Source organism: Ascaphus truei, unplaced genomic scaffold, assembly GCF_040206685.1.
Source record: "Ascaphus truei isolate aAscTru1 unplaced genomic scaffold, aAscTru1.hap1 HAP1_SCAFFOLD_946, whole genome shotgun sequence".
NCBI classification, from domain to species: domain Eukaryota; kingdom Metazoa; phylum Chordata; class Amphibia; order Anura; family Ascaphidae; genus Ascaphus; species Ascaphus truei.
Genome location: NW_027457285.1, coordinates 52730 through 63433, shown reverse-complemented (window position 1 = coordinate 63433; position 10704 = coordinate 52730). Strand labels below are relative to the sequence as shown.

Here is a 10704-nt window from a genome sequence, read left to right as displayed (position 1 = left end):
GCCCTCCCCCTCTCACTGAGTACTGTGCCCTCCCCCCCTCACTGAGAACTGTGCACTCCCCCCTCACTGAGTACTGTGCCCTCCCCCCTCACTGAGTACTGTGCCCTCCCCCTCTCACTGAGTACTGTGCCCTCCCCCCTCTCACTGAGTACTGTGCCCTCCCCCCTCACTGAGTACTGTGCCCTCCCCCTCTCACTGAGTACTGTGCCCTCCCCCCTCTCACTGAGTACTGTGCCCTCCCCCTCTTACTGAGTACTGTGCCCTCCCCCTCTCACTGAGGAGTAGGTGCTGCAGGAGGAGGAGGCGCTGCAGGAGGAGGCGCTGCAGGAGGAGGAGGCGCTGCAGGAGGAGGAGGCGCTGCAGGAGGAGGGGGCGGCGTGCAGGAGGAGGCGCTGCAGAAGGAGGCGCAGGAGGAGGAGGGGGCGCTGCAGGAGGAGGCGCTGCAGGAGGAGGCACAGGAGGAGGAGGAGGCGCTGCCGGAGGAGGAGGCGCTGCAGGAGGAGGCGCTGCAGGAGGAGGAGGCGCTGCAGGAGGAGGCGCTGCAGAAGGAGGCGCAGGAGGAGGAGGCGCTGCAGGAGGAGGAGGTGCTGCAGGAGGAGGAGGTGGGCGCAGGAGGAGGTGCTGCAGGAGGAGGAGGTGGCGCAGGAGGAGGCGCTGCAGGAGGAGGCGCTGCAGGAGGAGGAGGCGACGCAGGAGGAGGAGGAGGTGCTGCAGGAGGAGGAGGCGCTGCAGGAGGAGGAGGCACTGCAGGAGGAGGAGGTGCTGCAGGAGGAGGCGCTGCAGGAGGAGGCGCTGCAGGAGGAGGAGGCGCTGCAGGAGAAGGAGGTGCTGCAGGAGGAGGCGCTGCAGGAGGAGGAGGCGCTGCAGGAGGAGGCGCTGCAGGAGGAGGCGCTGCAGGAGGAGGCGCTGCAGGAGGAGGCACTGCAGGAGGAGGAGGCGCTGCAGGAGGAGGCGCTGCAAGAGGAGGCGCTGCAGGAGGAGGCGCTGCAGGAGGAGGCGCTGCAGGAGGAGGAGGCGCTGCAGGAGGAGGAGGCACTGCTGGAGGAGGAGGCGCTGCAGGAGGAGGAGGCGCTGCAGGAGGAGGAGGCGCTGCAGGAGGAGGAGGCACTGCTGGAGGAGGAGGCGCTGCAGGAGGAGGCGCTGCAGGAGGAGGCGCTGCAGGAGGAGGAGGCGCTGCAGGAGGAGGAGGCGCTGCAGGAGGAGGAGGCGCTGCAGGAGGAGGCGCTGCAGGAGGAGGAGGCGCTGCAGGAGGAGGAGGCGCTGCAGGAGGAGGCGCTGCAGGAGGAGGAGGCGCTGCAGGAGGAGGCACAGCAGGAGGAGGAGGCGATGCAGGAGGAGGTGCTGCAGGGGGAAGAGGCACTGCCGGAGGAGGCGCTGCAGGAGGAGGCGCTGCAGGAGGAGGCACTGCAGGAGGAGGTGGCGCTGCAGAAGGAGGAGGCGCTGCAGGAGGAGGCGCTGCAGGAGGAGGAGGCGCTGAAGGAGGCGCTGCAGGGGGAAGAGGCACTGCAGGAGGAGGCGCTGCAGGAGGAGGAGGCGCTGCAGGAGGAGGAGGAGGCACTGCAGGAGGAGGCGCTGCAGGAGGAGGCGCAGCAGGAGGAGGAGGCGCTTCAGGAGGAGGCGCTGCAGGGGGAAGAGGCACTGCAGGAGGAGGCGCTGCAGGAGGAGGCGCTGCAGGAGGAGGAGGCGCTGCAGGAGGAGGTGCTGCAGGGGGAAGAGGCGCTGCAGGAGGTGGCGCTGCAGGAGGAGGTGGCGCTGCAGGAGGAGGCACAGCAGGAGGATGAGGAGGCGCTGCAGGAGGAGGCGCTGCAGGAGGAGGAGGCGATGCAGGAGGAGGAGGAGGCGCTGCAGGAGGAGGCGCTGCAGGAGGAGGAGGCGATGCAGGAGGAGGCGCTGCAGGAGGAGGCGCTGCAGGGGGAAGAGGCACTGCAGGAGGAGGTGGCGCTGCAGGAGGAGGAGGCGCTGGTGGAGGAGGCACTGCAGGAGGAGGAGGTGCTGCAGGAGGAAGCGCTGCAGGAGGAGGCGCTGCAGGAGGAGGAGGTGCTGCAGGAGGAGACGCTGCAGGAGGAGGCGCTGCAGGAGGAGGAGGCGCTGCAGGAGGAGGAGGTGCTTCAGGAGGAGGCGCTGCAGGAGGAGGCGCTGCAGGAGGAGGAGGTGCTGCAGGAGGAGGCGCTGCAGGAGGAGGCGCTGCAGGAGGAGGAGGTGCTGCAGGAGGAGGAGGCGCAGCCGGAGGAGGCACTGCAGGAGGAGGTGCTGCAAGAGGAGGAGGCGCTGCAGGAGGAGGAGGCGCTGCAGGAGGAGGCGCTGCAGGAGGTGGTGGCGCTGCAGGAGGAGTAGGCGCTGCCGGAGGAGGCACTGCAGGAGGAGGCGCTGCAGGAGGAGGCACTGCAGGAGGAGGTGCTGCAAGAGGAGGAGGCGCTGCAGGAGGAGGAGGCGCTGCAGGAGGAGGCGCTGCAGGGGGAGGAGGTGCTGCAGGAGGAGGAGGCGCTGCAGGAGGAGGAGGCGCTGCAGGAGGAGGCACTGCAGGAGGAGGAGGCGCTGCAGGAGGAGGCGCTGCAGGAGGAGGCGCTGCAGGAGGAGGCGCTGCAGGAGGAGGAGGCGCTGCAGGAGGAGGCACTGCAGGAGGAGGCACTGCAGGAGGAGGCGCTGCAGGAGGAGGCGCTGCAGGAGGAGGAGGCGTTGCAGGAGGAGGCGCTGCAGGAGGAGGCGCTGCAGGAGGAGGAGGCGCTGCAGGAGGAGGAGGCGCTGCAGGAGGAGGAGCTGCAGGAGGAGGAGGCGCTGCAGGAGGAGGAGGCGCTGCAGGAGGAGGCGCTGCAGGAGGAGGCGCTGCAGGTGGAGGAGGCACTGCTGGAGGAGGAGGCGCTGCAGGAGGAGGAGGCGCTGAAGGAGGAGGCTCTGCAGGAGGAGGCGCTGCAGGAGGAGGAGGCGCTGCAGGAGGAGGCGCTGCAGGAGGAGGCGCTGCAGGAGGAGGAGGTGCTGCAGGAGGAGGCACTGCAGGAGGAGGAGGCGCTGCAGGAGGCGCTGCAGGAGGAGGAGGTACTACAGGAGGAGGCGCTGCAGGAGGAGGCGCTGCAGGGGGAAGAGGAACTGCAGGAGGAGGCGCTGCAGGAGGAGGCGCTGCAGGAGGAGGAGGTGCTGCAGGAGGAGTCGCTGCAGGAGGAGGTGCTGCAGGAGGAGGAGGTACTACAGGAGGAGGCGCTGCAGGAGGAGAAGGCGCTGCAGGAGGAGGAGGCGCTCCAGGAGGACGAGGCGCTGCAGGAGGAGGCGCTGCAGGAGGACGAGGCGCTGCAGGAGGAGGCGCTGCAGAAGGAGGTGCTGCAGGAGGAGGCACTGCAGGAGGAGGAGGCGCTGCAGGAGGAGGCACTGCAGGAGGAGGCGCTGCAGGAGGAGGCACTGCAGGAGGAGGCACTGCAGGAGGAGGCGCTGCAGGAGGAGGAGGTGCTGCAGGATGAGGAGGCGCTGCAGGAGGAGGCGCTGCAGGAGGAGGAGGCGCTGCAGGAGGACGAGGCGCTGCAGGAGGATGAGGCGCTGCAGGAGGACGAGGCGCTGCTGCTCGGCGGGCTGCGTTCTGGGACAGCATCTGCGCCTGAAACCAGAAATTTAAGGGTCAGGGAGGCCAGGTCAGGGAGGCCAGGAAGGGAGGTCAGGAAGGGAGGTCAGGAAGGGAGGTCAGGAAGGGAGGTCAGGTCAGGGAGGCCAGGTCAGGGAGGCCAGGTCAGGGAGGCCAGGTCAGGGAGGCCAGGAAGGGAGGTCAGGAAGGGAGGTCAGGTCAGGGAGGCCAGGTCAGGGAGGCCAGGTCAGGGAGGCCAGGAAGGGAGGTCAGGTCAGGGAGGCCAGGTCAGGGAGGCCAGGAAGGGAGGTCAGGAAGGGAGGTCAGGAAGGGAGGTCAGGTCAGGGAGGCCAGGAAGGGAGGCCAGGTCAGGAAGGCCAGGTCAGGGAGGCAAGGAAGGGAGGTCAGGAAGGGAGGTCAGGTCAGGGAGGCCAGGAAGGGAGGTCAGGTCAGGGAGGCCAGGAAGGGAGGTCAGGTCAGGGAGGCCAGGTCAGGGAGGCCAGGTCAGGGAGGCAAGGAAGGGAGGTCAGGAAGGGAGGTCAGGAAGGGAGGTAAGGTCAGGGAGGCCAGGAAGGGAGGTCAGGTCAGGGAGGCCAGGAAGGGAGGTCAGGTCAGGGAGGCCAGGAAGGGAGGCCAGGTCAGGGAGGCCAGGAAGGGAGGTCAGGTCAGGGAGGCCAGGAAGGGAGGTCAGGTCAGGGAGGCCAGGTCAGGGAGCTCAGGTCAGGGAGGCCAGTAAGGGAGGTCAGGTCAGGGAGGCCAGGTCAGGGAGGCCAGGAAGGGAGGTCAGGTCAGGGAGGCCAGGAAGGGAGGTCAGGTCAGGGAGACCAGGAAGGGAGGCCAGGAAGGGAGGTCAGGTCAGGGAGGCCAGGAAGGGAGGCCAGGTCAGGGAGGCCAGGTCAGGGAGGCCAGGTCAGGGAGGCCAGGAAGGGAGGTCAGGTCAGGGAGGCCAGGTCAGGGAGGTCAGGAAGGGAGGTCAGGTCAGGGAGGCCAGGTCAGGGAGGCCAGGAAGGGAGGTCAGGAAGGGAGGTCAGGTCAGGGAGGCCAGGAGGTGAGGCCAGGTCAGGGAAGACGGTCAGGGAGGCCAGGAAGGGAGGTCAGGTCAGGGAGGCCAGGTCAGGGAGGCCAGGAAGGGACGTCAGGTCAGGGAGGCCAGGAAGGGAGGTCAGGAAGGGAGGTCAGGAAGGGAGGTCAGGAAGGGAGGTCAGGTCAGGGAGGCCAGGTCAGGGAGGCCAGGTCAGGGAGGCCAGGTCAGGGAGGCCAGGAAGGGAGGTCAGGAAGGGAGGTCAGGTCAGGGAGGCCAGGTCAGGGAGGCCAGGTCAGGGAGGCCAGGAAGGGAGGTCAGGTCAGGGAGGCCAGGTCAGGGAGGCCAGGAAGGGAGGTCAGGAAGGGAGGTCAGGAAGGGAGGTCAGGTCAGGGAGGCCAGGAAGGGAGGCCAGGTCAGGAAGGCCAGGTCAGGGAGGCAAGGAAGGGAGGTCAGGAAGGGAGGTCAGGTCAGGGAGGCCAGGAAGGGAGGTCAGGTCAGGGAGGCCAGGAAGGGAGGTCAGGTCAGGGAGGCCAGGTCAGGGAGGCCAGGTCAGGGAGGCAAGGAAGGGAGGTCAGGAAGGGAGGTCAGGAAGGGAGGTAAGGTCAGGGAGGCCAGGAAGGGAGGTCAGGTCAGGGAGGCCAGGAAGGGAGGTCAGGTCAGGGAGGCCAGGAAGGGAGGCCAGGTCAGGGAGGCCAGGAAGGGAGGTCAGGTCAGGGAGGCCAGGAAGGGAGGTCAGGTCAGGGAGGCCAGGTCAGGGAGCTCAGGTCAGGGAGGCCAGTAAGGGAGGTCAGGTCAGGGAGGCCAGGTCAGGGAGGCCAGGAAGCGAGGTCAGGTCAGGGAGGCCAGGAAGGGAGGTCATGTCAGGGAGGCCAGGTCAGGGAGGCCAGGTCAGGGAGGCCAGGTCAGGGAGGCCAGGAAGGGAGGTCAGGTCAGGGAGGCCAGGTCAGGGAGGTCAGGAAGGGAGGTCAGGTCAGGGAGGCCAGGTCAGGGAGGCCAGGAAGGGAGGTGAGGAAGGGAGGCCAGGAAGGGAGGTCATGTCAGGGAGGCCAGGAAGGGAGGCCAGGAAGGGAGGTCAGGTCAGGGAGGCCAGGAAGGGAGGTCATGTCAGGGAGGCCAGGTCAGGGAGGCCAGGTCAGGGAGGCCAGGTCAGGGAGGCCAGGAAGGGAGGTCAGGTCAGGGAGGCCAGGTCAGGGAGGTCAGGAAGGGAGGTCAGGTCAGGGAGGCCAGGTCAGGGAGGCCAGGAAGGGAGGTCAGGAAGGGAGGTCAGGAAGGGAGGTCAGGTCAGGGAGGCCAGGAGGTGAGGCCAGGTCAGGGAAGACGGTCAGGGAGGCCAGGAAGGGAGGTCAGGTCAGGGAGGCCAGGTCAGGGAGGCCAGGAAGGGACGTCAGGTCAGGGAGGCCAGGAAGGGAGGCCAGGAAGGGAGGTCAGGAAGGGAGGTCAGGGAGGTCAGGTCAGGGAGGCCAGGAAGGGAGGCCAGGAAGGGAGGTCAGGAAGGGAGGTCAGGGAGGTCAGGTCAGGGAGGCCAGGTCAGGGAGGCCAGGTCAGGGAGGCCAGGAAGGGAGGCCAGGTCAGGGAGGCCAGGAAGGGAGGCCAGGTCAGGGAGGCCAGGAAGGGAGGTCAGGAAGGGAGGTCAGGAAGGGAGGCCAGGTCAGGGAGGCCAGGTCAGGGAGGCCAGGAGGCTGGCCCTGAAACAAACGCAGTCACTGCGGGGTCTGCTAAACTTCACCTGCAGAGTAACCCCCAGGGGCGGGGTGTGTAACCGCAGGTCGGAAAGGGGGGGCAGGGAAGCCCCAACACCGTATCCGAATCACCAGGGAGCTGAGGGCAGACCTGGAGGTATGGGGGGGGGGGGGGGCGGGGAAGGGGGGGGGGGGGTTCCTCTGGCGGTTTAACGGGAGAAGGCCGTGGGTCAGGGACAGCGAGACCAGCGACCCCCTGCAGTTATTCACTGACGCGTCGGGGGGGGGGGGCACTTTGGCGGGGAGTGGTGTGCGGGTGACTGGGCGGAGACGGGGGTAACTAAGAACGCGGCTTCCCTGGCGTTCTCCCCCATTATAGTATCAGGGGAGATATGGGCCAAGGAGGGGCAAACAAGCACATAGTATTCGGATCAGACAATTTGGGGGGGGGGGGGGGTGCAGGCGGTGAGCGGCCAATCAGCAACATCACCCCCAGTGATAAGGTCATTGCGCAGGCTGGTCCTGCAGTGCATGCTGGGGAATATAAACTTTAAAGCAAAGCACGTCCCCGGGAAGCGTGATATAATCGCAGACGCGCTATCGCGGCGCTGTAACTGTCCGGCATCGAGGCGCGCAGCCCCAGGCGCGCAGGACAGAGGTCTGACCTGCCCAAATGATCTGTATCGGTTAGGGCAGAGGGAGTGAGGGATTCGGCGCAGCAATCGCTAGCCCCCCCCCTCCCTCCCCCGCACGTAGAAAACATATAACAACGCATGGCGGCGGCGGCGGCGAGTAATGAAATAATATATAACCCACAGGGAGGGCGCCCGGCGCTCACACGGAATAAGGAAAGAAAGTCCAAATGTCAAAAAAGCGATTTTACGAGCGTATAGCCACACGAGGCGGGGCGGGGAGCGCAATGTTACTCAGAGGGTGTAACTAGCAAAGCGTCCGTGTACAGATATAGTACAAATATACAATGAATGTGCGCACAGTGGGATGGGAGAACAAGCGGGAAAGGGGGAGGGAAAAGGACAAAGATAAGGGGGGCAACGTTTTGGGGCGTAATGTCCCTTCTTCTGGCTCGTTCCCTAAGATCGCAGCGATCGAGCGAAGTTCCCTTATGTCCTATAAGGACAGTGTCTCCCAACAAGTGAAATTCAATGGCAAAGAGGGTGAAATGAGTATACGTGTGACTGGAGGATAGCAGCGCAATATCCAGCCTAATTACTAGCCATTCTCGCCCCAATCAGGAGGCGGAACCGCAGGGCTGAGGTAGGAGCGCAAATAACCCGACCACAGCCCAGGTCCTGAGTCCTGTAAGAGTATCCGTAGTCGGTATGGAAGCCGGGGTCAGGGCTGGCGGCAGTGGTGCGGAGGCCAGGGTACAGGCAAAAGGTCGGGGCAGGCGGAAGGCAGCGAGGTCGGGGTCACGGTCTGGGGATCAGCAACAGGGAATCCAAACAGGAAACAGGAACCGGCGACAGCGAAGAGCGGCAGGAGCTGCAGGAACACAGAACTTTGCTCGGCGACTCCGAACAGGAAGTGCAGCCTTATACAGCGGGCTGCCAGTAACCAAAATGGCCGCACTGAGCAGAAAGGGCGGGCAGTCTGAAAAACACGAACAGGCAACAAAACCCCCCACCCCCTCCTCTCTTTTTCTCCCTCAACCCCTCTTCTCCCTCCGATACCGACGCTCCCCCTTAGCCGGTTTGCTTGCTCTCCCCTTCCTCCTCTCCCTCCTCCTCACCTGGACCTGCTGGGAAGAACCATTCCTCCACCTCCCCGACATCCTCCACCCGCTGCCCGCCAACTTCAGCTCCCCCGCGTCCCTGCGATGCTCAGCCACGCTCTATGATCCCAACTTCAGCTTTCTACCTTGACCTGTGGGAGTACCACAAGCATTACCAGCCCTACAGAGCCACCAAAGCCACGCGGTTATGGGGATCCTGCCGAGCAGTGGGCAATTTGGCTGCTGCCGGCCATCAAATCCCACCCAGAATCCTTGGCCAGAAGGGACGCCCTGTGCCAGACTTGGGCCAAGGAGAGGAGCATTCTGGGATACAAGTTCAAGCCGGAGTTCCTCATGGCCAATTCCGGGAGGTGCAGAGAGATGGAGAGGGCCGTTGCCGAGGCGTCGTGGTTTGGGGACATTATCTGGTGGGACTTCCTGGAAAGTCATCGTAAACTGACACTCAAAGAACGGTATTTTCTAGAGTGGCCCCCTACCGGTGTCCGAAGGCCGACTATATATTCAAAGGTGAGATGTCACCGTGTCACCCTGCGGGGGGAGGGACAGACTCATAGCTCCCTTCTGTCTGTGTCACTGTGTCACCCTGCGGGGGAGGGACAGGCTCATAGCTCCCTTCTGTCTGTGTCACTGTGTCACCCTGCGGGGGGAGGGACAGACTCATAGCTCCCTTCTGTCTGTGTCACTGTGTCACCCTGCGGGGGGAGGGACAGGCTCATAGCTCCCTTCTGTCTGTGTCACTGTGTCACCCTGCGGGGGAGGGACAGACTCATAGCTCCCTTCTGTCTGTGTCACTGTGTCACCCTGCGGGGGGAGGGACAGACTCATAGCTCCCTTCTGTCTGTGTCACCCTGTGTCACCCTGCGGGGGGAGGGACAGACTCATAGCTCCCTTCTGTCTGTGTCACTCTGCGGGGGGAGGGACAGACTCATAGCTCCCTTCTGTCTGTGTCACTGTGTCACCCTGCGGGGGGAGGGACAGGCTCATAGCTCCCTTCTGTCTGTGTCACTGTGTCACCCTGCGGGGGGAGGGACAGGCTCATAGCTCCCTTCTGTCTGTGTCACTGTGTCACCCTGCGGGGGAGGGACAGTCTCATAGCTCCCTTCTGTCTGTCACTGTGTCACCCTGCGGGGGGAGGGACAGGCTCATAGCTCCCTTCTGTCTGTGTCACTGTGTCACCCTGCGGGGGGAGGGACAGGCTCATAGCTCCCTTCTGTCTGTGTCACTGTCACCCTGCGGGGGGAGGGACAGGCTCATAGCTCCCTTCTGTCTGTGTCACTGTGTCACCCTGCGGGGGGAGGGACAGGCTCATAGCTCCCTTCTGTCTGTGTCACTGTCACCCTGCGGGGGAGGGACAGGCTCATAGCTCCCTTCTGTCTGTGTCACTGTGTCACCCTGCGGGGGGAGGGACAGACTCATAGCTCCCTTCTGTCTGTGTCACTGTCACCCTGCGGGGGGAGGGACAGGCTCATAGCTCCCTTCTGTCTGTGTCACTGTCACCCTGCGGGGGGAGGGACAGGCTCATAGCTCCCTTCTGTCTGTGTCACTGTGTCACCCTGCGGGGGGAGGGACAGACTCATAGCTCCCTTCTGTCTGTGTCACTGTCACCCTGCGGGGGGAGGGACAGGCTCATAGCTCCCTTCTGTCTGTGTCACTGTGTCACCCTGCGGGGGGAGGGACAGGCTCACAGCTCCCTTCTGTCTGTGTCACTGTGTCACCCTGCGGGGGGAGGGACAGGCTCATAGCTCCCTTCTGTCTGTGTCACTGTGTCACCCTGCGGGGGCAGGGACAGACTCATAGCTCCCTTCTGTCTGTGTCACAGTGTCACCCTGCGGGGGGAGGGACAGACTCATAGCTCCCTCCTGTCTGTGTCACTCTGTCACCCTGCGGGGGAAGGGACAGGCTCATAGCTCCCTTCAGTCTGTGTCACTGTGTCACCCTGCGGGGCGAGGGACAGACTCATAGCTCCCTTCTGTCTGTGTCACCCTGCGGGGGGAGGGACAGACTCATAGCTCCATTCTGTTTGTGTCACTGTGTCACCCTGCGGGGGGAGGGACAGTCTCATAGCTCCCTCCTGTCTGTGTCACTGTGTTACCCTGCGGGGGAGGGACAGGCTCATAGCTCCCTCCTGTCTGTGTCACTGTGTCACCCTGCGGGGGAGGGACAGGCTCATAGCTCCCTTCTGTCTGTGTCACTGTGTCCCCCTGCGGGGGGAGGGACAGGCTCATAGCTCCCTTCTGTCTGTGTCACTGTGTCACCCTGCGGGGGGAGGGACAGACTCATAGCTCCCTCCTGTCTGTGTCACTGTGTCACCCTGCGGGGGAAGGGACAGGCTCATAGCTCCCTTCAGTCTGTGTCACTGTGTCACCCTGCGGGGGAAGGGACAGGCTCATAGCTCCCTTCAGTCTGTGTCACTGTGTCACCCTGTGGGGGGAGGGACAGACTCATAGCTGCCTTCTGTCTGTATCACTGTGTCACCCTGCGGGGGGAGGGACAGACTCATAGCTCCCTTCTGTCTGTGTCACCCTGCGGGGGGAGGGACAGGCTCATAGCTCCCTTCTGTCTGTGTCACTGTGTCACCCTGTGGGGGGGAGGGACAGGCTCATAGCTCCCTTCTGTCTGTCACTGTGTCACCCTGCGGGGGGAGGGACAGGCTCATAGCTCCCTTCTGTCTGTGTCACTGTGTCACCCTGCGGGGGGAGGG

The 10704-nt window shown here is 64.8% G+C and overlaps 1 pseudogene; it reads left to right on the top strand.

Annotated features, from left to right (window-relative positions):
* The first annotated feature begins 7830 nt into the window (after window positions 1-7830).
* Window positions 7831-10704, top strand: part of LOC142486553 (N-acetyllactosaminide beta-1,3-N-acetylglucosaminyltransferase 3-like) — an 11910-nt pseudogene continuing 9036 nt past the window's right edge.